General features: G+C 39.3%; 1 long non-coding RNA gene across 1 annotated transcript; it reads right to left on the reverse strand.

Annotated features, from left to right (window-relative positions):
• Window positions 1-3,827: 3,827 nt before the first annotated feature.
• LOC104005700 (uncharacterized) lies at window positions 3,828-27,934 on the reverse strand. Its single transcript, XR_001713567.3, has 2 exons — window positions 27,839-27,934; window positions 3,828-4,335 (listed from the first exon to the last, which is right to left on the reverse strand). It is a non-coding gene; the product is annotated as an uncharacterized LOC104005700 (long non-coding RNA).

The raw sequence follows: 27,934 nt of genomic DNA on the forward strand, positions 1-27,934 counted from the left end.
CTAAAGTGGACATAAGACTATTTTTGATAAAAGATGCCATTAAATTTCAGACTGTAGAGCCACATTTACAATACCTCAGGCTAATTACTGTTAAATTCGGGGTTGAATTTTTTTTGACGACAGCGAGGGTGGACTTTTGGGTTGTCATTTAGAGGAAGGTCTAGATTTTCTGCTGTTAATAAAATTACATTCAATTCATTTTTAAAGGTGATGAAAACTTCCTTTTTGAGAAGTTAGTGTTAAGGTCTTGGAATGTGAACACATTGTTTGCAGTGCTATCCATTCCTCTCCTGAGATTTTTAACTTACTACTGGAAATCCTTAACCAATTATAATAGCTTTTTTCTCTTTATTTTCAAAATGATTTCCTTTGCTTTGATTAGACACTGTGATATTTTTTTTGTAACCATAGTTCATCTAAATTCAGCTTTTTCTAACTTTAAAGCTAGAATCCCATTTCTAATGAACTGAAGTAGCAAAATCATCTTTTCATTCTTTTAGGAAATAGCTATTGCCAAAGTGAAGGTGTAGATAATACCTAGTCTTGTTATATAATGAGGACGTGGTTTGCAGAAGAATTTTCTTTATAAAATTGAAGTTTCAAGGGATGTCAGTGTTTATACCACTTTTCCTGTTCCAAAATGATTCCATTCCATACTAGAAATTTGAAGTATGTAACTTGAAATCCTTAATAAAATTAGGATTTAATTATATAAAAAAAGAAAATTATTACTTCTCCATTAAGTAAATCTGGAACCTAAAGATTGAAGATTCTGTGTGTTGCCAGAATCACAACTCGATTAGAAAGGTTAAGAGGTAAAAAGAATGAAATGGAATAGGCCCTCTCTATTTCTATGGCTAACCTTTGGGAAAAAAAATTTATAGTAACAGAAGCTTCTTCATTAGCCACCTATGGATAGATTTTAGGCTGAGTCTAATTCACAGTGATTACCCCTCTCTAAGAACCATGGGGGAACTAGTCACTCAGCTTGATAGAGATTGTTAGGAAAGGGGGAAAATAAATCTGGAAATCTTGGATAAAAATCACTAGAGAAGATGTTAGAGAATGTCCTACAAATAAATACTACATATAAATGTTCTTTAAGCGTTTGGTAGAAAGTTGGCCAAGATGACCCCTAGCAGGTGCACAAACTAAATTGGGGTGGGAATGGGAGTGAGGACAGGTAAAATTTGGAAGCAGCAAGAGCTTCCCAGGCAAAGTCAGGACCTTTTGGGGAATGCAACTGGAAACAGGGGCAGTGTAAGAGGAAAAGAGCTCAGCACTATGAGTCCAGAGTGTCAAGCCCAAAGAGTCCAAAAGCTGAGGTTCTGGCTTTGCCAAGATACCAACATAGAAGGTAGGAGTGCATAGAGATGACTGGGGAATCCCAGGTAACCAAAAGATTCAGGCTCAGAGGAGCCATTAGGGCTTCAAGGGAAGCTTTCCTTGCACACATTTCAGGATTATTTGGCCCCTATATTAACTAGTACTTTTTAGCTTCAAGTAAAAAACAATCTGATAAAAAGCATGGCTTAAGTAAAATGGAAATGCGCCTTTCTCTCAAGCAATGTAAAGTCGAGCAGTTGTTAGTCCAGAGCTCGTATAGAAGCACCACAATGTCAGAGAATCCCACCCTTATTCTTTCAGATGCCAACATCCTTAGCATCTAGTTTTCATCTTCAGTATTGCTTCATGGTCACAGTTAGTTACTGCAGCTCCAACCATCACATCCACCATAAAGGGAGGAAGAAGAAGGAAGAGAGGAAAGCACACTCTACTTATCAGCTAAGTCAGCCAGTCCCCTTTAAAGAGCATTCTCTTCAGTAGTCCACCCTGTGATTTCTGCTTACATCCTTTCACCAAATCTGTTTGATATGACCAATCCTAACTTAAAAAGAAGCTGTGGAAATATAGTTTTTAAACTTAGCACTGAGTTGCCTTCAATAAAATTGGAGTTCTCTTAGTAAGATAAAGGGAATTATGGACATTAAAAAGGCAATTAGAAATCTCTGCCACAACCTTCTAACCAAAGAATGCCTGAAAAGTTATTTCCAACTCCCAGTTATGTGTTGGGTAAGGCTCTAGATGTATTGATGTTCTTGGGATGCTTTTTCATGGATTCCAGGGAAGAGCAAGGCAGTTTATAGACAGCTTATTCCAACACTGGGTTTGAACTAAGTTGAATTAAGGAAAAATAATGATAATGAAAAGGGGATGCCTACAGAAACAGTCTAAAGGAAGTGAACTAATATGGTTTGACTCTTGTCCCCACCCAAATCTCATTTTGTAGCTCCCACGTGTTGTGGGAGAAACCTGGTGGGAGATAATTGAATCATGGCGGTAGGTCTTTCCCATGCTGTTCTCATGATGGTGAATAAGTCTCATGAGATCTGATGGTTTTAAAAATGGGAGTTTCCTTGCACAAGCTCTCTCTTTTCATGCTGCCATCCATGTAAGATGTGACTTGCTTCTCCTTGCCTTCCACCATGATTGTGAGGCTTCCCCAGCCACGTGGAGCTATAAGACCATTAAACCTCTTTCCTTTGTAAATTGTCCAGTCTCAGGTATGTCTTTATCAGCATCATGAAAGTGGACTAATATATGCATCATAATGGTTACAGTGTTGGGTGAGGAGATGGGATCATGACTTCTAGTTTTCTGTTATGTATTTGTATTATTTCAAGTGTTCTTGTATTTTTTTAATTTCCTATTGAATTCTTTTTTTCTATTTTAAGACTCCCTGGAGAAGGAAGGCATTTGGGCCAGCCTACTTAAAGTGAGACATATGCCCAATGTGCAAATGAGGCCAAAAGGCCACAAAATGTGTTTAGGAAACAAACCAGGGCATGTGAAATTGCACTTGCATAAACATGTTGTGTGTGTGTAATATTGATCTCCATCTCACAGGGGAGCAATAATGAGCTGGCAAAGGCTCCTGGGAGGGAAAATTAGAGGATGAGAAAGCTACTCCATGAAAGTTATTGAAGAGCAGGTGGCACGTTTGGAGGCCTGTGGTAGAAAGACCTGGGTTCTAGGCCTTTTCCCACTCTTCCCCTTAAACAGCTGCACATGATCCTGGGGAAATTAACCTATTTAGTCTTGGATTTTTAACCTATAAAATGGGAAAAGAGAATAAGAAGATAATTAAAATCCTTTGAAATAGAAATAATTTTATTTTCCGTAATTGTTGAGCCAAAAGAGAAAATGATGAAATATTTTGGGAAGTGAGGCTAAGGGGGGATGAAAATAGACAAGTAGCCTAGCATGTGAGGAGGTTTCACCAAGAGTAAAAAACTTAGAATAACATGAAAGTAAGAAAACAATTTGGGGGCAATTTTAGGTGCATAGTAGCTATGCGGAACCTTTTTAGATTGGGAGATTCACCCAATTGATGAATCGAACTCTGTTGTTGAATTGAACATCCTGATTGCAATTCTAGCACCAGGAGGGGATTCCTCATGTGCATCTGCTTGTAGCCACCCAATTAAAAGTCCCACAAAAAGGAATTAATTTTATAACTATCTAAGTCAATGAAATGGACTAATTCCCATTAGCTAGATTTCTAATGCAATTATTTTTAAATAGCATTAATTCCACAATTCTTTTAACCTTGCCATATAGCTTTCCCTAATGCCTGTTCGTCCAACCCCAAGTCCTTTTATTTTTAAACCTCTACAAGTCTTTCCCTCTTTAAATTTAGGAACATCCCCTGATCAATTTATATTCCTTTTCAAATTGCTTTTTAATTGAAGTATATGTACTTTTAAGTGGAAAATTCAGAGTGTGTGTGTGTGTGTGTGGGCACACATGCACATGCAAGAGACTGCTATGGTTCTTCTCAAACATTTTTCTGGAAAATATCTTATAATATAACATACTGCTCTAATGAGATTGCTTTTTCAAATGCAAATAATGCCCCGAATTCCGCAGAAGAAATGGAGTTTCTTTCCCTGCACTATCAGACTAATTACAATTATTTTGTTACAATAGCTCTTCCTTGAGCAAAACCTTGCTCATTCTTCCTGCCTTCAGCAACTTGAGGATAAGGAGATAAGTCTGTTTCCTGGGTTGGTGGGTAAGCCAATGAGCAGAATCTTAAGGAAGAGGAAGAAGAATAGTGGAAATTTAGCCCAAATTCAGTGGAAATCCAGGCTCCTTTCCTTCAACTGTGGCCTCAATGCATCCTCTACTCTTCTATCTCTGTAAGCCTCAGCCTTCACATTTCTTTGATAAATTCAGGATTCTAAAACTTCTGGTCCAAGTTCCTGCTTTCATTTTCAGCAAATGGCACTGGCATCATTCCTCACGATTCTGCTCTTTCAAAGTCTTCCTTCACTGTAACATAGAGAGAGAAAACTGTTCTCATTCTTCTTCCCTTATTTTATCCTGTTGATCCAGATAAATAGGTACCTCTTTGTCTAAAGTTAATTCTTGCAATTTATACTCCTCCAAAATCCTGGGAGAACTTATCTCCAGATAAACCTGAAAGAGTTGGGCTATCTAGCTCTTCCTTCAAGGCCAGATTAGGTACATAATTGGAGAATAAAAACAAAACAAACAAAAACCCTGAAACAAAAATGAGCAGTCTAGGTCTTCACTAAAGTTTCTTAAGGAGATGGGGAAGGAATATACAAAACTTCCTTGAAATATATTGTTGATTTTCCTTTCTAACTCCTACTTCCTTGCCTATATCTCTTCCCTCTACTTCCCACTACCCAGTCTTTTCTTCTGGAAGTGAAATTAATTATCTGAAGCCATTTGGCTGCTATCACCTTTTCTTTCTAGTGACCCTCCCTCCTCCTCATCACATGGCACAACTAAAGCTCAACAATTAGCTGCCCAAGAAAATTTTATTTTTCTTTAGAGCTCAGGCAATTGGGTGATATACATCATTCAGCATTATAAAACAAGGATAAGAATTATACTTCATAGAGTTGTTGTGAGAATTAAATGAGATAATATACGCCAAGCTTTTAGAATAGTGACTGGCACTAGGTAATAACTCAATACATTTTAGTTCCTATCATCTTTAGCTATTTTTCCCAGCACATAACAATTACGTTTGCTTCTCTAGCAGTTTTTATTTTGCATTTGCTCCCGTTTTCGGTCCAAAACAACCTACGTTTTTGGATCATTTCCAACTATTATTTTCTTTTTTTAAAAAATGCTAAGCTTCTTGAAAAGATAAGCTATCCTTTATGCCTATTTCCTCCTCAAGTCTCTGATTTCTAAGAGTTCAAAAGAAGTGAGAAGAACATGAAAAGAACATAAGCACACATTCCAGTACACACTATAGCTTTACAGTGCTCTGTTATTACCAGAAGGATGATGAAAAGAAGGGAATATCAGGCTATGTGGAGTGGGCCAGAAAGACTTTAGCAGAGTTTGGAACAAGAGGAAAATAATTTTTGGCAGAGAATGGGGAAAGGCATTCAGATGGGCAAGAACTGTGGTTTGGAGCAAAAATGTAGAAATGTGTTCAGAGAACAGGAAGAGTTTTAAAACAAAGGATAATGTCTGAAATAGAGTAATGAAATGTAAAGTTATTGAACAATGCTGTTTATGATAAATAAAGAGGTAACTGGTAGAGAGCCTAAAGTGAATGCAAAAGTGTCTAGATTTAATGGAGGGAGTAAGAGTAAGATTATGTAATTCAGGCTTATAATAATAATTATTATTATTATTTTGAGACAGGGTCTCACTTTGTCACCCAGGCTGGAGTGCAGTGGCATGATCTCAGCTCACTGCAGCCTCGACCTCCCAGGTTCAAGTGATTCTCCTGCCTCAGCCACCCAAGTAACTGGGACTCCAGGCGCACGCCACTAAGCCCAGCTAACTTTTTTTTTGTATTTTTTCGTAGAGACGGGGTTTCATCATGTTGCCCAGGTTGGTCTCGAACTCCTGAGCTCAAGTGATCCGCCTGCCTTGGCCACCTGAACTGCTAGGATTACAAGTGTGAACCACTGCACCCGGCTAGGCTTATAATTATTAATAATGACTATGTCGGTCTTATTTTTAGAGGGCTTACTACTATGTGCAAAACATTGTGCAAGAACCTCCGAGTGGTTTTCCTGCATTTCCTCTTGTTCTAATTCTTTCCTCAACATAACAGCCACAGTAATTTTTTAAAAATGCAAATCTGATCATGTTATTGACTCCTCCACATCTTTCTTAAAATCCTTCACCAGCTTCCCTTTGCTCTTAAGATAAAGATCAAAATCCTAACATATCCCTACTAGGCCCTACTGTATCTGGCTCCAGCCTCTTCAGCTTCAATTCTTGTTCTCTTTTTGTCCCTTAAAACAAGCACTGCCGTCTCCTGGCTTGGTGCTTCACACGTGTTCTTTCTTAATCCTGGACAGCTCCTGCCTACACCTCTGGGTCTGGTTTACACTGCCTCGTCCTCCACATCTCCGAGAAACTTTGTCAGGAAAGCCTAGGCAACCTCTCCTATTGCTTCCTTCACAGTGTGGACAGCTATGGGGGTACACCAAGAGGATGTCCCTTCAAGACCTTGCCATTCAGCTGAAAGGAGTGCAGACGACTAACTGCCTCCAGCCGTTAGTGTCTCAGGGCCTGCCTCAGCCACACTCTTCTGGAGCAGCCCCAGTGTCGTGGCTGGATGTAGTAAGGGGACTAGCATCTGATCATTTCTATCCAACTGGGATTCCTCTATTAGGCAATCTTTGTTTCCAAGTCTCTCTTTGATTGGCCAAGACTTTGACAACAGCATTGCAGTCTGACGCTCATTCCTGCCCAATCCTGCTTCTTCCACCCTTAATTTTTCTCGGACATTAACCCCCAATGAATCTTGTATGCTTCTGACTCTTTCTCTGAATCTAACTCTGCAGAACCCAATGACACATAGCATTTATCATGATTGCAATCTATAAATTTATTTATGTAATACCTAGTAAATATTGGCACCACACTGCAAATTTATGAGAGGAGAGACCACATCAACAACTCAAAGTTGTATCCTTAGTTATCTTCCAAAATGCTTGATACATAGAATATCTCAAAAAATATTTGTGGAAAAAAAGTGAAGAATTTTTAGATGAACTATCTCACTAATTCTTTGAGAAATATACTATCATTATGCCATTTTAAAGGTGGGGAAACTGAAGGAGAGAGATTAACTTGCCCAAATTTGAATCCAGGTGTGTCTGATTTCCAAGATCTTCTTCTGAATCTCTACTTAATTTTCTTCCTGAGTAGGTGAACAAGAGGTTCAGAATGGCTCATCAGCTAGGACCCTTGGGTTTTTACCTTGCTAGGTTTTTCTTTTATCAAACACTGTGAGCTTGATTTGGAAAAGGATCTTAATTCATTTCTGTATTTCTAATAATGCCTGGCACATAAAAGTGCTTGCTCAGTGTGTAGTGAACTGGATGAGCAGTGGAGGACAGAAATGATGCTTGAAGTAGATGATTCTTGCTGGTCTCTATAGACTCTACTGCTTCTCAAGAAGAACTGATGTCCAGGACAGCTGGAGTATGGCTTTATTTGATAACAACTCCTCTCCTCCATATCTAAGGCTATATGGCAGCTTTTCTCTGTAAAGAATTTCCATTTGTGCTGCAAAAAGAAATCAGTGGACCTGAGAACCAATCATTTTCCTCTTGCCTTCACAGTTATGATGCACTTGATGCAGCTAGGAATGAATTATTGCAGCAGATCTTGGAAGGAATGTTAAAGAAAGATTTAGCCTATTTATTTTGTAAAGGGAAGAAATTGAGGTCCAGAGATATAAAGCAAGCCAAGATGGAACTGGAACGAGATCTCCTGTCTCTCCTTTACTGACTTCCAGCCTACAGAAGAAATTAAGAATCTTCATTTTACTTCCTAGCAGTAAGGCTAAACTTTGCCTCAGAGAGAGTCATGCAGCCACCTTTTGCTGGGATGTGACCCAGGAAAGAGGTATGGGCTGTGGCAGGCATAGAAGATTCTAGAATCACAGTACTGTGCAAGAATCAGTATTTCCTAGACAAGCACAACTTCTGACAATAAGATATACTCACTGGAAAGATAAGTGTAATTGGTTGACTACAGAGTTACCTAATCTAGTTTGGATCTTATTGTTGGAAAGTCTGATCAAATTTGAGTTCTCCTGTATGACTTTCTCAAATCTTTAGTGGTTCTAGCCTAAAGCAATCACTACTCTCTTCCAAGGAGTGCTTACCACTGCTCTGACATTGAGTCTCTTTCTTTGTGAATATTTGTACCTTCCTGGTGTATTTTTATCTTATAAATTTAAAAGGAGGCAAAAATAGGCATATGTCCTGCCAGAGGTCATACCACTTCAATATTAGGACCAGTCTCTCTTCATTTACAAGGGTCAAGGCAATTCTCAGGCTAAGAGAGATGGACCAGGCAGCCTCAGTTCTCTCCTGGCCACTGGTCCTCCCTGGTACCTGTCAGCCTGCCAGGAGCTGGTGCTGCAACTCTGTCTTAGTGCCCATCATTCTCCTGGTTGGCTAGGAGGCCCTGCTGGGTTTGGAGAGGATCAGGGCGCAAGGCCAGGCAAGATGAGAGGCCACAGAGAAGATGTGAAGAAAAAAAAATCCTGCAAAATGCATCAAAACAGTACTGAAAGTAAACCTTGGCTGTGGACTGAGGATTGGCAAGAAAGTGAAGTAGCCCTGTTCAAGGTCAGAGCAGCATGAACATTCTCAAGCTGGAAGCTGAAATCAATTTTTCTTCCCTTTCAGTCTGGCAGCTGCATATGGTGGGTACGTCAGAAGCTAGAACACTAAGAATCAGCCCTGGCAACAATAACACTAGGAAAAGGCAAAAGGGCCCACAGACAAAGGACTGGGGCCAAAAGAGGCATTGATCCTTGCTGTTAGGCCCCTTGCTAACAGGGCAGAGCTGGTCCATGGCCTATGAAGGCATCATGGGAGTATCGATTCTTGTGGGTTCCTAGTTTTATCATAATTAGTTTTTCATGAAATTGTTTTTTAAACTAATTCTTTAAAATAATTATATGTCCTCGTAGCTAAGGCCATGTTTTGATGACAGTGGGAATAAGAAGAGACTGTTCCTCTGTTATGAGGCTTAAAATTCAGGACAGGGAAGCTGCTGCACTTCTGATCAGCCAGTTCTTGCCAAGATGGGTCCAAAGATTTTGGATCAATGGAGTACAGAGGAAGGGAGGTGGGGAATGTAGGGAAATCAAGCTCCTTTTCTGTCTCTTCTGCCTCACTGCTCTGTGGAGTGCATAAGGGTGAAGGTAATTTAAGGATGGAAAAGGAAGCAAGGGAAAACACTGTCCAGTGAACAAAAATATCACAGAATAAGAATTTTTAGAGATAGAAGAAAATCCATATTTTGAAAATTTAAATGTGATAGATTCTCACACATTTATAGCTTATATAGATCTGGAAATGAACAAGTAAACTGAGAAGGGAAAGGAGGAGAGAACACGTTGTCCAGAACAAGGTCGGCTGTAGGCAGATCTGACAGCCTCCGCAATGGAGAAGACAGAGGAGATGCGGTGGAGCCTAACAGTCTTCCTTTTGCACATTTCAAGTCAACTAACATTTGTTGAGCAGTGCCAGGTATTGTGCTGCACCCTGGACATTTAGAAGCTAATACGTTATACCATTATAACATTTTAGAGAATAAGGTAGATCTGTTCATAGACAACCTCAAAACAAGGCATAATGTGACAGATTCAATAGAGATAGAAGCTGTATGCTACAGGAAGACAGAAGAGGCTAAGAGTGATTCTGTCTAGTAGATAACAGAATCCTTCAAGGAGGACGGGTCATTTGATCTAAAAATTGAAAGATGAAAAATTGAAAGATGATTTTCTTTTCTCTTTCTTTGCTCTGTAAATTGATGTTTTATTTGAATAGGTAAATTCATTAACTTAAGAACATTAAATCCCTTCACTTTGCACTAAAACAAGAGCAGCACAATATGTATGATGAATTCCTGGGGATATTATCATTCTGTATCAGAGCTCAGGTTCACATTTGATTGTTCCAATAGCAGTGCAAAGGGTCTTTTTTTAAAAAAAATTTTTACTCTAAGTTCTGGGATACATGTGCAGAACGTGCAGGTTTGTTACATAGACATGCATGTGCCATGGTGTTTTGCTGCACCTATCAACTGGTCATCTAGGTTTTAAGCCCCACATGCATGCATTAGGTATTTGTCCTAATGCTCTGCCTCCCTTGCCCCTGCCCCCGCGACAGGCCCCGGTGTGTGATATTCCCCTCCCTGTGTCCATGTGTTCTCATTGTTCATCTCCCACTTATGAGTGAGAACATGTGGTGTTTGGTTTTCTGTTCCTGTGTTAGTTTGTGCAAGGGGTCTTATGAAAACAGGAGAATGCAGAGTCCAGAGAAATCCTAACAAGCTACAGTAAGAAATAGAAACTTCTCCAGGGAAAATGACAACTCATTATTTAAGAAAAGGAACATTGCCCTTTCCCCAATAATATGCAGCTACTGCATCCTTGTAATTGTAGATCAGATCATATTTATAACCCACTGTTACAGTGAAATCCACAATTTTACTGCACGTGAAATTGCTTAAGACCATAGGAAGTATTAAAGTCAGAGACTGGATCACTTCATTCAGGTGTTTTAATCAGAGGTCAGCAAACTTTCTGTAAAAGCCCAGATAGCAAATATTTTCAGCTTTGCAGACCACATGGTCTGTGTTGCAACTATTTGACTCTGCCACTATAGCATGAAAGCAGCCACAGACAAGATGTAAATGAATGAAAGTGGCTGTGTTCTAATAAAGCATTATTTACAAAAATAGCTGGATTTGATCCTAGAGCCATAGTGTTCCAAGCCCTGCTTTTACTCATCACTTTAAAGTGACTCTTCCCCATTCCTGCTACACTCTCACTTCTGCAACATGAAGGGCAGTGGAGGTATCCATTAAGAGCATAGCTCTCCTTTCCAACCCCATGTTAGTATTTTTCAACCAATAGTTAATTTCCTTTTTATATTTAAGAATCAAAACATTCTATCTTGGCTGGGTGCAGTGGCTCACGCCTGTAATCCCAGCACTTTGGGAGGCTGAGGCGGGAGTATCACTTGAGGTCAGGAGTTGGAGACCAGCCTGGCAAACATGGTGAAACCCTGTCTCTACTAAAAATACAAAAATTAGCTGGGCATGGTTGTGCATGCCTATAATCCCATCTACTTGGGAGGCTGAGGCAAGAGAATAACTTGAACCTGGAAGGTGAAGTTTTCAGTGAGCTGAGATCACGCCACTACACTCCAGCCTAGATGACAGAGTGAGACTCCATCAAAAAAAAAAAATTCTATCCTTACTCTTTTACATAAATTTATACCTCCATTTTTTTTTCTACATCTATCCAGGCATATCTCAATCATCACATGGATTAATCTTTCCTTATCCTTAGCAACTACTGTGGCTAAGCTGCTCTGGAAACAGAATTCCAGAGCTCCATTCTGAAATGTCGCACAGATTGCTAGTTGTTTACCTCAATATCTATTCTTCTCTTTCCATAGTTATATAACTCCCAATATTTATCTAGGCACACAGCCACCCAGAATATAGACATTTCCCACTCTCTTTGCAGCTAAGATTAAGTTCTAGCTAATGTGACATAAGCAGAAAGATTGTGCAGCGCCTTCCAGGAAACAGTTTGAAAATGTAGTCACTGAGTGCCTTCTCCCCTTCTTCTTCATCTCTTTCTCCATTATGCAACCTGGAAAAGGGAGGTGATGACTGAACTCTAGCTGCCATCTTGGACCATGAATATGGACTTTGTCATAGGATGTCAAAACAGAGAGCTGGAGGAAGCATTAATATTAAGGATTGTGGATTCTCATGCTAGCCCTGGACCACCTTACTTTTTATCTGATAGAAAAATAAACTGCTCTGTTTAATTCACTGTTATTTATAGTCATATCTATTCCTAACGAATGCATTCAGTTACTTTAAAATTTTTATTTTTATTTTTATGTTTTTTGAGACAGAGCCTCGCTCTGTCGCCCAGGCTAGAGTGCAGTGGTGTGATCTTGGCTCACTGCAACCTCTGCCTCCTGGGTTCAAGCAACTCTCCTGCCTCAGCTTGCCGAGTAGCTGGGACTACAGGCATGCTCCACCACACCTGGCTAATTTTTGTATCTTTAGTACAGATGGAGTTTCACCATGTTGGCCAGGCTGGTCTTAAACTCCTGACCTCGTGATCCACCCGTCTTGGCCTCCCAAGTCCTGGGATTACAGGCGTGAGCCACTGCACCTGGCCCTTTAACATTTTAAATAAGGATTTTTTTTAAACAAAGGCTGAGATGAGCTTCATTATAGTTCTTAAAATAATGACTATTTTAGAAAACAGTAATCATCTTACATTTTAAATCATTGGATATTTATGTTTGTTAAATGTGGCAAAATAGAGCACGAGAGTTGTCTATGTGAATTTATTGGGCTTTTGTACTATAGCTTTAAAATGTTCATTGCTTTTTATGAATTCACATAACAAATAGAGGCAACTGAGAAACATTTACTATGTTAAGTAAGCCTGGGATGTACAGCCTGCCTGGTTCTCTTAGCAACAGTTGTTGAGGCAACAGGGCAAAGGTTGTGCTATATAACCAGGTTAACTGGACACCGTCAGGTTGCTGAACAGAGCAGTTCCTCTCAGAAGGGCTGAAGGTGGGGAGGCAACATAAATACATCTGCAATTCATTCATTGCCTATTTACACTCTAGGCTTGCAATCATCTGCAGCAATCCCCCTATCCACACCCTACAACCGGCAGTCAAGCTTGAACTGTTTGGCTAGCTTCTTGTGGATTATAGGCTATATGATAGCACCAGTAGTTCCCATAGGTAACAGTTTACATTCTTGATTCTTTGGAGAGGAACTTGCTGTTGGTCACCAATCACACTGCCTGAGTTTTCACACTGCTGTAGGAGTTCCCTATGAAGGGAGGACCTACAGAACAATCCTTTCCTGCTCATTAACCCACTTCTGGGCAGCATAATTTGTCTTTTTTTTTCCTTTACACTCAGCATGGGCATACCATGCCATGTTGATTTGTAAGACACAGGACAGATGCAAAAAGGATTACCTACAAGGCTGTAAAATGGCCCTGTGTTTCTCTATCTGCTGCTAGCTGGGCAACCTGGAAGCAAAGATTGTTCTTTTCTTCTTGCACTTTACCTTAGAAAATAAAAAGTAATAAACCACAATTCTTTACTTTCATTGCTCAGAAATGCTTTAAGGCAGTGGCCACAAGATTCCTGAAATACTTGTCTTTCAAGGGCCCAAGATATCCCAGCCCCTGGTTTTTTGTCTTTCCAGCCTTAGCTCCACATACTCTACACTACTGTATTCTCATACTAGAATGAGATGCTACTGCCCTTCATCCTGCTAACAGGACACACCCAGTGCCACATTTTAATTGGACCTATTATGTAACACCCTATTCCTGGTATCAATTTCAGGTTTAGTTAAGTTCCTTTGGTTGCAAGGAACAGAGACAAATGGGGTGAGGGGGTAGCTATTCTAAGGATATACTTGAACTATAATCGAGCCTGAAAATCTGGTGAGAGCCAAAGCAATTTAGAAAATAACTGCTTTTTTGAATTTTCTCAGGGACATATGGCTTCTCTAAATAATATCATCTCTGTGACTTTCTTGTTTCTCCTGATTGCTTTTTCTTCATTCATTCACAAATATTTATTGATGTGCAGGGTACTGCTCTATGTACCAAGAATGAAGTGTTGAAAAAAAATAGACAAAATCATAGAGTTCAGACTTTAATAGAAAGAGACAGGCAACAAACAGATGATAAATATATAATGCCAAGCAGCAATAAATGCTGTGGAGAAAAATAAAGCAGGGAAAGAAAATAGGGAATAGCAGGATGCTATTTTAGATAGGATAATCAGAGAAAGTCTCTCCAAGAAGGTAAAATTTGAGCACAGACCTGAATGAATTGAGAGAGGAAGCCTCAGGGCAACAGTGTTCCTGGTAGAGGAAGCAGCAAGTGCAAAGACCCTAAGGCAAGAATATGCTTGTTGTGTTGGGATCAACACCAAAATCAGTTAGGGATGGAGTGCTGAGAGCAGAGGGAAAATTCATGGATAATAGAGTCAGAAAGGTATCCAGGGATCCGATTAAGTAAGGCCTTGTAGGGTGTGGTAAAAACAGTCATATGTTAAATTTGAATTATTTATTAACATGACGCAGGATTGAAAAATTAAAAGCATGTGATCTGGGACCAGATTCGCTTAGGTTAATCTCTTGGTTCTGCCAATTTCTAGCTGTGAGATATTTTGCCTCAGTTTCTTCTGCGAAGTGAGTATATTAATAGCTTCTGTCTCATGGGGTTGTTGAAACTATTAAATGAGTTATTTATAAATAAAAGCATGTAGAACAGTGGTTAGAAAGCTATGCCTTGTGGGCCAATCTTGTTCATTATTTATTTTTTATGGCCAGAAGGATGATAAGAATTTTTTTTGTTTTACATTTATAAATGGGTTAAAAATAAAAAGCTATTTCTTACTTTATTTATTAATTTTTTTAAATCAGGCAGACTCCCAAGCCAGAATAGGCTCAGAGACTCTCAAAATACTATTTCTTGACTTATGAAAATTATATCAAATTCGAATTTCAGTGTCCAAAAATAAAAGTTTTTTTTTTTGATACACAGACATACTAATTCATTTACATGTTGTCTATGGATGTTTTCATACTATAACAGCAGAGTCAAGTAGATGTGACCAAGGCTATAAGGCCTACAAAACATCAGATATTTACTATCTAGCCATTTTTAGAAAAAGTTTGTTGACCTCTGATATAGAACATCGACAGGTTTGAAAACACTCAATACTTGTCAGCTGTAAGCTTTAGTAGATAGTTCAGTTACTGCTCAGTCTCTACTCTTTTCTAAAGGTACATTTCACATAGTCCACACTGGCCTCAATTCTGTGTCATTGCTTTGCATTGTGCTCACCATGGCTTCCCAATCGCAGCATGATCTGGCTTCTGTCTCCCTCTCTGATCTCATCTTTCCCTCTTGCTCACTCTGCTCCAGTTGCCCTGGCTGTCTGTCAGTTCTGGGAATCTGCTGAGAATTTCCTTCCTTGGGGTCTTTGCAATTGCTTCTCCTTATATTTGGAACATTCTTTCCCCAACTATACACAAATCTGAATCTCTATCATTCTTCAGATCTCAGTTTAAATATCACATCTCAGATAGCCCTTCCCAAACCACCTTACATAAAGTGTCCCTCCCCCTTGCTATTCCTTATCCAAATACTTTATTTACTTCATTCATGGCAATAATAATCATCTGTCGTTCTTTCATTTATTTATTTGTTTCATTGCTTTTTGTCCTCTTTCCCACTAGAATGTTAGTTCCTTGAAGACAGGGACTTTATGTTTTTAATTCTTTGTTATAATATAGTACTGCACTCCATAAGTATTTGTTGGATTAATGAATGATATTTTTGCTTAAACTCTCATGGCGAAGTACACTAATTCTCTTGTTTGTTTATTTGTTTTTCTCATACTGTCATACCAAGGAAAATGATTTATTTTATCTTTTTCTCAAGGCTATGTCACAGGTCACTGGCTGGGCTATTGTTTGGCTGACTTTGGTCAGATAGCCTTCCCTGGTCTAATGAACTATGGCCAGGAGTTGGGAATGAGGTGGCATCACAAGGGACAAATTGGCTCCTTTCAGCAGGACCTATGGACAGATAGCACAAAGTGGGGTGCAATCAGGAAACAGCTTTGTGCTTTCTCTTTATTGCCTGTACTCTCTGCTGTTACATCTTCCTCTGCTCTCAGATGAAATCTTGGGTAGAGCTCATATCTTATATGCTTACAATTAGACAATAAAATCTGTCTCCTCTGGTCACTTGATTTCCTAAAACAGCCTTAGTTCAGTAATTAATATATCTAGTTCACTGTAATAGTAAAAATTTTGAAATTCATTCAAAGTTACATCTTTTCCTTTTCCCTAATTTGGACCTGCTTCAACTGGAAGCTTGCTGTGCAGTTGGGTGTGGATGGGAGCACGTGGGTTGTTTCCTTTCCTTCTTCCCCACTCACTAGGTTCTCTCTGGCTCCTTTAATATTGAAGTACAGGAAGGCACCAGAGGTGTGGGATAGCAAAAGTCTGACTAGTACCACTTTAGTGGTCTTAATTTCCTATAGCTATGGCAGAGATGCAAGCAAAGCATCTAGTGGTACTGTTGTGACCTCCTCAAACATTCCCCTGGGGGGTCACTCAACCGTTCCCTCCTCCCCTGGCTGCAACTTCCATACCCATTGACACTTCTGAGCCTCTTTCTGCTGAAGATTGTCTTATCCCCCTCTGAAGATCCTCCTGGGCACTCTCCAAACAAGTTCCAGACCAGCAGCCTTTCTTTTGTGTTTCTCACAACTGATCCATGGCACACAAGCACCTTAGCCCTATTGTTAGCAGTGACCTAGTTACCTACCAACAAGACAGTGCTCTGTCTTGCTAGCTCAGGTTACTTCAGGCAGCCTTTAACCCTTTAGATTTCTCATGATTTGACCTGGAGACACATACTGAATTCTCTGATGCTGTCCTTGACACTCCTGTCACTGGGATTGGGGTACTATGGGGGGGCTCCATATTGGGGCAAAGTGAGCACAATGGAGAAGGAAACTGACACCATGGTTCCACAATTCATTCTAGAATAAAACTTTTTTTTTTTTAATTGACAAAAACTTTCTCAGCATGTTCAACCTTATTTTTATAGGCAGGGGATGAGTGAATAACTAATGGTCATAAAGCTGTAAGCCCTGTTCTGAGGAGCTTCACCTCACTTTTGAATAGGGGATGGGTTGCCGTTCATTATCTTAGGGTTCTCAGTCGAAAAGAGACAGAATCTCGCCTACTTTTTTTTGAGACAGGGCCTCATTCTGTCGCCCAGGCTAGAGTGCAGTAGTGAGATCCTGGCTCAATGCAGCCTCAACTTCCCATACTCAAGTGATCCCCCCACCTCAGTCTCCCAAGTAGCTGGGAGCACAAACACATGACACCATGCCCAATTAATTTATTTTTATTTTTAGTAGACACAAGGTCTCACTATGTTGCCCATGCTGGGATTGAACTCTAGGCTCAAGTGACCCTTCTTTCTGCCTCAGCTTCCCAAAGTGCTGGGGTTACAGGCATAAGCCATCAAGACTGACTCTTTTTAAACATTCTATTACATGTCTGGTACACTCTGAAACATTACATGTCTCATGCATAAAACACTCATTTTAAATCATGTGTGTAATGGTTTTTATTAATTCTATAGACTGCATCATAGACTTTTCAGTTCTGGAGGGTTTACAAAGGCCCATGGCCAAAAGGTTTTAACTTCATTTATGAGCTAACTTTGGGTCTATATCAAAGACATCATGAGTAAAAAAAAGAAAAAAAAAGGAAATTTTTGTAATAGGTTCAGGTGTTCTGAGTAGGGTGGTATAGTTTTATTGCATGGTAGATTCTACTTCTATCCCTTGAGGCATCATTTTGCAACACAGCTTATAAAGGCAGCAGAAGGTAGTTCTGCGTTTATTACTTATGTGTTGGTGGAGTGAGAAAGAACAATTTCTAATTTCTGCCAGTAAAATTCTTTTCTGTTCCTGTCTGTTGAGCTTGTTCTGGCAGTATTCATATTATCCCTCCCCCTTTCTCCTCCAGCCTTAACAGAGATACATTTGTGCTCATGCTGGATTGATGTAGGAAAAGTGAAAAAAACTCTTCTTTTTTAAGAATCATTAATTTCTCCTAGAATTCACAAATTATGATTGAGTAGCCTACATGTCTAATTGTCTTCTCTGTTATAAAATGGAGAAAGCTTATGAAGACAGATGAAGAGTTAAATGCTTTGTGGCATTTTATCAACAGCCTGTGTCTCTTTAGCCCTCACTATTTTTTCTCTGCTCCTTTATTCATTGACCATCCTTTTCTATGCTTGTTATTTTTTGAGTGTGGGTGATACTGCTCTGGATCAGAGGAGGTGCCTGATATATGTTAATAAATGAATGACTGCTTTTCTAGTAGTATCTACCTATACAAGTTTCCATGGGTACTATAACATTCAAAGGGCCTCATGTGAGGGCTGCTTGGTCAGAAAGCTGACCAGATATATGGATTTGAGGTCAAGTGGCCGTAAAACTGGAGGGATAATCGTAAAGGGGAGGTCTCTTTTCTAGTTGATGCTAATTGTCTATACACTCAACCTAAACAAAAATAGTTTGATCCACACTTTATGCTCCCAAGGGTGACCTTAACTGGCTAGGAGAAGAATAATGATAGACTCTCACACACTCTGGCTTAAAAAAAAAAACATAAAAAGAGCATGGGTCATATTTTACATCACTCCCAGTTAATGCCTGAATGAACCATTGATATAGCTCTTAGGAACTCCACCCACCAACAAAGCTGTTAATATTTAGTTTTCTTTTATAGCTGATAAGGAGTTTTGTGGAAGATGATCTTTGGGAGCCCTGAGGCATCCTCATACAGAGAACTGGCTCCCTTACATTAGAGACCACACTCTTCAGTCTGAAAGAAGAGCTGCGGTAGTTCACCATGCATGCCTCTCTCTCCTTTACAAGCTCCTTCTCTGCCTTATCTTTTTAAGCTGCATGTACTTAATTACAGTAAAAACTGCCATTTATTGATCTTTTACTATATGCAAGCCACTGTGCTAAGTACTTTACATACATTATCACATTTAATCTTCCAATATTCCATCTTAAATCCTGAATTATGCTCTTTCTTTTTTCTATTCACTGTGGGGAGCTCATTTGTTCCAATGGCTTCAGCTATCACCATCATACTTAATCTCAAAATCTGGATATGTCTACATCCCCAGGTCCATATCACCAAAAGCTCAGTCGGTGTTTTCCCATGGATGACTTGCCATCACCAGTCTTGACTTCAACATCTCAGAAACTCTTCCCACTCTCCTCTTCTGCCTTATTTCTTTGTGTATTAAATTGTCATATTTGCCATAAGCCAGATTTAAATCTTGCAGTTATTTTGATTAATATATAGGTATCTATATGTGATATAGATACATATCCCTCTAAATATATATCTATATATGGTGTATATACATATAATATATGGAGAAAGAAGCAGACAGAGAGAGAGAGAGAGAACAAGTCCTGATGATTTTTCTTCCCTCTGTCCCTCCATCACAATGCTACTTCAGGCCTCCTCACTTCACATACGAATTACTTCAACTGACAGTAGGGGCCTCTATGATTCTAGACACTGCTCTTAGATGCATTTCACCACCACCCTTGGCTGCTCTTCTACACACCCTTTGAGGTGTTGCCATTGAGGCCCATTGAGTTGAATCCACATCCTTATTTTGGCTGTACTTATTTAACTCTATCCATGCCATCTCTCTTTCTTTTTTTTTTTTTAAATATGGGCTGGACGCGGTGGCTCATGCCTGTAATTCCAGCACTTGGGGAGGCTGAGGTGGGCGGATCACCTGAGGTCAGGAGTTCAAGACCAGCCTGGTCAACATGGAGAAACCCTGTCTCTACTAAAAATACAAAAGGCGTGATGGCGCATGCCTGTAATCCCAGCTATTCAGGAGGCTGAGGCAGGAGAATCACTTGAACCCGGGAGGCGGAGGTTGCAGTGAGCCAAGATCGTGCCATTGCACTGCAGCCTGGGCAACAAGAGCAAAACAAACAAACAAACAAAAAACAAACAAATAAACAAAAAGGTTGTCTCTGCCCTAATCAAGCCCAGAGACATCTGTCACCTTCAACGGGAGGTCTCTGTTCATAAGTTTCCCTTCACCTACAGTTTTCTCCCTCTTATTTTTTTGGATGAAAAATCCATTCAGAGTTGAATGATTTTCTTGAGGTCGAATTGCAAGCACTTGACCTGGATTTAAACCTATTCTAATCCTCAAGACTGTGCTTGCTTTACTCAGTGACAACTACTTGTTTGAGAATAAGATGAATGTAGGATGAAATTCATAGATGGAAACTCAAACTACGTTTGTATAGAGTTTGCCTAATAATAAAATACTACTAGCTCAGGCCAGCATCAGCTCCTGAAGACTGTTTCCCTTGTGCTGGACCCCAGTCATGGCAAAGAAGACATTTTGACACCTCCAGCCAAATTAATCTGCAAAATATGGCTCAATTTTTAATAGCTTTCCATCTATGGTCCCTTAAAGAAAACTTCAAATTCAAAGAAAACGATAGTAAGATGCCTACAGTTTATTTCAGCCACTGAAATTCTCTACTGAACTTCAGATTCAATCATAGGAGCATTGCCCCTAGTTGTCCTATGTTTGTACTTTAAGCTGCACCCAAAGTTCCAGCATCAGTTTTTTAAAGATTCTAAAAAAGGATGATATAGCATATGTTCAAGCTGAGCAAGTTACTAGGATGCCAATAGTACGTTTCTGTAAACTTTTGATTGTGAATTTCCTAGGCAGATAGGACTTCTCTGGCTAGTTTTGCTTTTAACTAAGGACATGCCCTTTAGTTCAAATGCATATCAAAGATTATTAGACTCTGATCTGAAGTATTTTCGTAAGGGTATTCATAGTGCAGAGATATGGATTTATGATCTGGCTGGTAACTTGCTGAATAACCAACAAATGTCTTTTCTCCATCTCAGTTTCCTTCTCTAATAAAGGAAGGCAACAATGGCCTCTTTCCATTCTCCCAGGGGTATCAAAGGATTAAGGATGTTGGTGAACATTATTAAAAGAGAGGTTATATTTAATTAAATGTAACACTCATAAATATAATCACATCATGGCAATAGCTGAGTTTTATTACAGGTCCATACAATGAACAGCTTTTGTTACTCATTAGTCAGCCTCATTGTTTGTCATCACCACATTGATTTCAGTCCAAAAAGCCAGATTCTCAGAAACATAAATATTAAATTTGATTTAAGCTGACAGCACTCATGGCCTTGAAAATCTTTAGGTAGAATTAGAAACTAGACAGTTGTCAAAATTTGCCTCTGGAATCTTCTACACTTTTCTAAGATTTTAGTGTTTTGGTTCCAGAGGCTGGTTGCTAATAGTAGCAGAAGATACGTCAACCTGATTTCAAACTCTCCAAGCCACGACGAAAAGCTAATCATCTGTGATGGTCACAGTAACTTCTTTCCACTGCCTTCCCAGTAAAAGAAAACCACACATTATACCACAAACTGATACTACTGACAACTCATTCTTTTATTAATTCAGCACCTACTGTGTATAAAACATTCTTTCTAATTATGGGAGGTGGGGAGAAAGTTTAATGATGAATAAGACACAATCTCTATCCCAAAGGAATTTATAATCCAACACAAATATGTTGTATTTTCAATATCATAATTTATATTTAGTATCTAATAATGGAATTATTTTTCTACCTTTCTTTCTTTTTATACATCCAATAGTGTAAAAAGCTTCAGATGAATGGTTCAAAAGCTTAAGTCTTCCGACTGGCTCTGCTGTTGACCAGCTTGTTTGGTAAGTCACTTTACTTATCTGGGCTCCAGTGTTTTTTATCTGTAAATTCTGAGCTTTAAAATTCTACTCACTCCTCTAACATTCATCGGCTATTGTTGCAGTACCTACTACATACCTACTACATGCAAGGCAATGGTCTAGTTACTTGGGATGCCTTAGCTACTGAAACAGACACACATGCCTGCCCTCCTCCTCCCTCACATTCTATAGGGTAGGAAGACAAACAATGAACAGTAAACACAATAATAAATAAGTAAAATAATTTATCAGAAGGTTATAGTGCTATGGAATATTGTGCACAATGTAAGAGGGAATCAGAAGTGTGGGATGGGGCAGATTTCCAATTTTATATAGAGTGGTCAGGTGGGACTAAGGAGATGTCATTCAAGAAAAGACTTGACAATGCCCTGTCCAGTGCCCTCTAAAAAGTATTTTTTTTTCTGTGTGGTATGAGGGAAAAGTATTAAAGAAGTGCTGGAGCAAACACCACAGAAATAGTGTTACTGAATCAAACTGGGGTCCACTCACCCAGCACAGTAAGGCCAAACATTCACACTGAGGGTTTTCAGTGGGAGAAGGGAGGGCGTTTATTTGCAAGATGCCAAGAAAGGAGAATTGGGCAGCTCACGCTTAAGATCCAACCTCTCTGATACAAGCAAGGGTTTTAAAAAGCAAGGATAAATTTCAGGAAAACAGAAGTTAAAGGGAAATTACAAATGGAGGTTATACATTGCTTTGACCTAAAAAGGTGGATATCTTGAAGCGGGTGGTTTATAAGTCATAGGTAGAGTTAAAAGTTTCCTGATTTGCAATTGTTTAAAGAAGAGAAGCTGTGTTTAAAAATCTGGGATCAGCAGAAAGAAAGCGTAGGTCTGGCTCATGGGCATGGCTTCCTCACAGGGGTGTCCAAGGGAGAGAATACAGCCATGGGTTCCTAGTTTCTGTTTCTGGTTGAACCAGTAAAGCCCCTTCCTCATCACTCTTTTTCACATATCACTAGAGACAGAAACTGAAAACCGTCGCTTCAGGCTGCTAAAAGCCTAATACAAAACAAAACAGAACAACAACAACAAACTAAGGTGGGTTGGACAAGTTTGCGCCCCTCAGGAAAAACTTTAGAACAAAGAATGACTGTCAGAGTTCAGTCCTCAGTTTCTCCCTAGCTGAGGTCTATGTGCCAGTGGATTTGTTTGACAGGGGTCCAGGTCTCTAAAAAACAACTCAGGGACATATGTTAAGATGTTATTGCTAGTTTCTATATGGAACCAAACATCTCAGGGCTCTAACTTCCCTGGCTATTGTTTTAAGCTACTATTACCTCTTGCTTATCAAGTTGCTTATTTACTTTTCAGGACTAGCTAAGTACCTGGAATTTCCCTTGAAGGAACTCAAGATTTTCTTTTATTTCCTGGCTCCCTGGGGAGGGCGTGCGGGGGTAGGGGAGTAGCAGGCCCCTAAGAGGAGTCTCGACTCCATCCCAATGGCCCAGCCTTTGTTGCTTTGCTCTTGCCTTTCCTTGCAAGATACATGAAGCCAGATACATGACCTAGAACTTCTTTGTCCAATATAGTAGCCATTAGTCATATGTGGCTACTGAGTTTTTAAAATGTGGCTAGTCCAAGTTGAGATATTCTGTAAGTGGGAAATACAAACTGGATTTCTAAGAATGTAAATACCTCTTTAATGTTTCCATATTTATTTCATGTTGTAATGGGAATATTGTGTGCATGTTGGATTAAATAAAATATATTTTTAATTTAATTTTGTTTTTTAAGTTTTTAATGTAGCTTCCAGAAAATTTTATTTTTAAAATTTCTTGTACAGATAGGTTCTCACTATGCTGCTCAGGCTAGTCTTGAACTCCTGGCCTCAAGCAATCCTCCTGCCTCAGCCTCCCCGAGTATTGGAATTACAGGCATGAGCCAGTGCATCTGGCCTGCTACCAAGAAAATTTAAATATGCACATAACTCACTTGATCTTTCTATTGGGCAGCACCTATCTAGAACTTGAAATGGGGGTTTTGCTATTAGCATGTATGTCACTCTTGCCTTAGTATGTAAGTCACCTCATTCTGCTAGATGTCTTTCCTTTTGTATTCTTTAGAATTCTTTTCCCTATGGCCTCTGGGTCAAGGAATGCAAGCATAGGGCTCACATTTCTAGAATTCAGGATACTTTCGTGCTATCATTAGCATATAATTTGGGAGAGGTAGAAGAGGAAAAGGAATTTAGGTCCTGGGATAGAATATAGGATTCAAGGGCATGTTTTAGAAACTATAAGACAGACCATGTTGATTATATTGTTATGCTAATTAGGGTACATTATTTTTACCTTTAGTGTTCATTCCGCACTTAGTGACAGAAAATGTTAGCTGTCATAAGTGGTGAGTGAGAGTAATGCTACTATAAAATAGAACATTTTCCCCACACCATAGCTAGTCGTGGATGTCAACAAACTGTGAAGGGTCAAACTAAAAATTAGGAGAAATACCTATATAAAATACAGATATCTCTTTTTTTATAGAGTCAGGATATAGCATGGGACCAATTCAACATACAGTTCTAAACAATTCCCTTACTAGATTCCTGAATTTCCCCGAATCATGTTTTTGAAGGTAATCAAGGGCCAGAGAGGATACTGAAAGATTGTTCAGCTACCTTTCCTTAAGTAAGCAAAGAACTAAATCCTTCAGCTCAAGGAGTTTTTTATTCTCTTTATGATTCCCCAAGGATAGCAATAAATCTTATTGACTGACTAGAGATTCCACAGTCTCCCATAGAAGCCCATTTCAGTATTTTATCCCTCAACAGTAAAGAAAGCCTTGCTGGTGTACAACCAAATATAATATTCTTTATTCTAAGCCAATCTTCTGTTCTCTTTTTTCCTCTCCTCTCCTCTCTTTTGTCTTCTCCCCGTCCCTCCGCTCTCCTCCCCTCCTCTCCCCTCTTCTCTTCTCTTCTTTTCTCTTCTTTTCTCTCTCCTTCTTTCTTTCTTTCTTTCTTTCTCTCTTTATCTCTCTCTCTCCTTTTTCTTCTCTTCTCTTTTCTTCCTTTCTTCTCTCTCTTTTCCATGGAGAACAACTGATAAGCACTAACCTCTCAAAAAATTTTAAAGTACATAAGCAGTTTAAATGCAATTCATCTTTCTCTTCTTCTTTTCCCCAAATCATTAGCTGCAAAGCTCTACACAATTGCACAGTATCACTCTCTATCTTATATTTATGTTTGTGTTTCTGTTTATAAATCAACTACCTGGAGTTTTCTTTGACTTTCATCCTGTTTTATTTTCTCACTTATCAAGGTTACTATCAATGTTTTCCTTTCACTTCATCTTACCAAATAGATGTGTTCCTGGACCTACAATATCAGAATGTCATAAACCACAGCACTGCTAAAATATATGTTCCAATAAGGAACCAACAGAAATCAGGTTTCACTGAAGAACATAGAAGTGAAAAGCACAAAGAATATGGGATTGTGAGGAAATCTATAATTGAAAACCAGATAAGAGCCACTCACCACAAAACATCAGGGAAGATGAAAAGATAGAATTTATTGAAAATAAAATGATTCCTAAGTATCTGGAATTAAGTTATATAATCTGGATAATCTCAAATAATAGGCTGTTTAGAAGTCCCCTTCCCCTCCAGTTTAGAACAATTCAGTTTGAGCTCTTTTATGCAGACCAGTTTTCTTTGAGAACAATAGAGATTAAATCTTGTTCAAGTCCCAGAGGTTCTTCTCATCTTTCTTTTTCAATCAGTGCTCCCATTACTGAGTCATTCAATCTAACTGCTATTGTCTTGCTGGGAACCAAATAAAATTCTAAATGCAGGAAATATGACCCCGTTTCACTGGTCAGAAGAATCATCACTTCAGTAACAATGTAGAATACTCATGAGTCAACTGCATCCTGAGGGACCAATCATCTTGGGAAAGTGAGGGTAGAATCATATTGCCTTTTGTGACTGTGTGGGTGGGAAAGGACAATTCCTAGAAAGGTAGATGGCAACTGCAGGTGTCTGATACAACTACAACTGTCTAGTTTCTTCTCTGTGTCTTTCACTGGGCTGTGAGTTCCTTGACAGTAGCGATGGTGTCTTATTCATCTTGGGATCTCCAGCTCTCACATCAGGGCTCAAGACAAAGTAGGTATTCCATAAATAGTTGATTTTTGAATAAATAAATCTATGAATGAATGACTCAAGTTATCTATCCATGAAGAAAAACAAGTGGCAATGCCAACATTTCAAAGTAAAATTATTTATTTCTTTAAAATGCCTTAATAATAATCTAGTTTATGAATAATTCCACTCTACACTGATGAAAAAGTAGTAGAGTCCCTTTATTTTATATAAATTAGTTTGGAAAATAAATAATATGTAAAAAGAATTTTATATATAGGTATATGTACATAGACGCATGTAGATGTATTTGTATCTATCTGTCTATCTATCTGATAGTACATGGAAATGAAAACCAAGGTGATCACCAAGGAGAGTAGCAAGTGAATACTGAATCTGATTTTAACTGAGTGGTGGTCATGAATTGATGGGGAGATGCTGAGAGCCACCCAGGCAAAGGGAAAAATCATAAACAAATGAACAAAAATGAGAATGATCAAGAGTTGAGAGAAAAATGATAAGGCTACCAATTTGGTTTGTAGTAATATTTCTTGGTACTCTAGTACCAAGAAATGTGGAAATATTAATACACATGCATATCTATCAATTTCTTTCTTTTTGAGCCAATATGAAGTTGGAAGGAATTGGGTTCTTAAGCAAAAGGATGACATGATGAAAAGGTTGTTTTGAAAGTTGTGCCAGGAAGAACTGGATGCCAGAGGAAGAAAGTTCAATTGGGAAGATACCGTGATGCTGACAATGAAGCAACTAGGGCCTCCATGAGAATACTGCCTATGGGATTAGATAGGAAGAGGGATATGATGAGGACACATGTATGCTCTCTTTTTCCTTACTCAAAATCTCCAAGTTAATTTTTACTGTTTGTTGTTCCATGTATACCTCATGGCACAAAGTTCTATAGTTTGTTCTAATGAATGTCTACCTACCTCTAGGCCTCAACACTGTCTTTGGGACTTTCTTCTGAGAGGGTCTTTAGAATTGCCTTTTCTCTCTCTCACTGTCACCTTCTTTGCAGGCCAAGAAAAGGAATCTGTTCTCTCCCCAAGAGGTGTCGTCCTGCTACCTGCACTAGTGCTGGCTGGCTCTCTACCGTCGAATTTTTCTGAGTCTGGCTTCAAACTGCAACTCATCATCTGCCTCCAATTCCACAGATTAGCCTCTTCCTTCCATCATTTCTTTATATGTCTGTAATGCTCTTTTGTTTTTGTTTTGTTTTTTTGAGACAGGGTCTCACTCTGTCACCCAGGTTGGAGTGCAGTGGTGCAATGACAACTCACTGTGGTCTCAACCTCCCCTGTTTCAGGTGATCCTCCTACCTCAGCCTCTTGAGTAGTTGAGACTATAGACACATGCCACCATGCCTGGCTAATTTTTTATCTTTTGTAGAGATGGGGTTTATCCGTGTTGCCCCAGAGCTGGTCTCAAACTCCTGGGTTCAAGTGATCCTCCCACCTCGTCCTCCCAAAGTGCTGGGATTACAGGCATGAGCCACCATACCTGGCCCACTCTTTTGGATTCTCCAGGGGTATCCTAGACCAGTGCTTCACAAATTTAAGTTGCATAGGAATCACCTGGGGGTCATTTAAAATGTAGATTCTAATTTAGTAGGTCTGGGCTGCGACCTGGGATTCTGAACTTCTAAAAGCATCCCAGGTGAAGCTGATGCTGCTGATCCATGGATCACCCTTTGAGTAGCAGGGTCCTAGTCCTAGAAGACCTGGAGACTCTCTTCTTGCAGGGGTATCCCAGCTCAGGTCTAAGTAAGCCACCTCATTCTAATGTGGTCACCACTGCATCTGCCTGGCCCAATTATGCTTCCTTTCACCCTCATTCCTGCATCCCTGAGCTTCCAATTGAACCTCCCTGGGGACTTAGTGTAAGTGGAATCAACCTCATATCTGGCCACCAAACTTTAGAGGACCTCACACAGGCCCTTCCTCTCAGCCTCAAGGTTTCTAGAGCAGCTCTCTGTATTCTGCTTTTCTTTTGTAGCTGTTGCCATCCCTGGAGATCTGCCCCAACTTGACCACAGAGTGGGACACAGACTCCTTAGCTCCCAGTCACATGGCCTTTTGAAGGGAAGCCCACAGGCTCTACTGGTTTTAAGGATTTTCCTTCAAGTTGTTTTGCCAAAACAATTTTTACTGTATTTATAGTATAAATTATAAACATAAAGAAGTTACAAAGATTAAGGTTCTTAAAATCCTGGTACCTGTTTTACACAACTGCAGCTATCTTCCTCTGAGATGGTAAAATAGATGCCTAAAAACTTTTCTTTCTGTTATGAAAGTTCTACATTCTTCTGGGT

Source organism: Pan troglodytes, chromosome 2, assembly GCF_028858775.2.
Source record: "Pan troglodytes isolate AG18354 chromosome 2, NHGRI_mPanTro3-v2.0_pri, whole genome shotgun sequence".
In the NCBI taxonomy this organism is placed as follows: Eukaryota; Metazoa; Chordata; class Mammalia; order Primates; family Hominidae; genus Pan; species Pan troglodytes.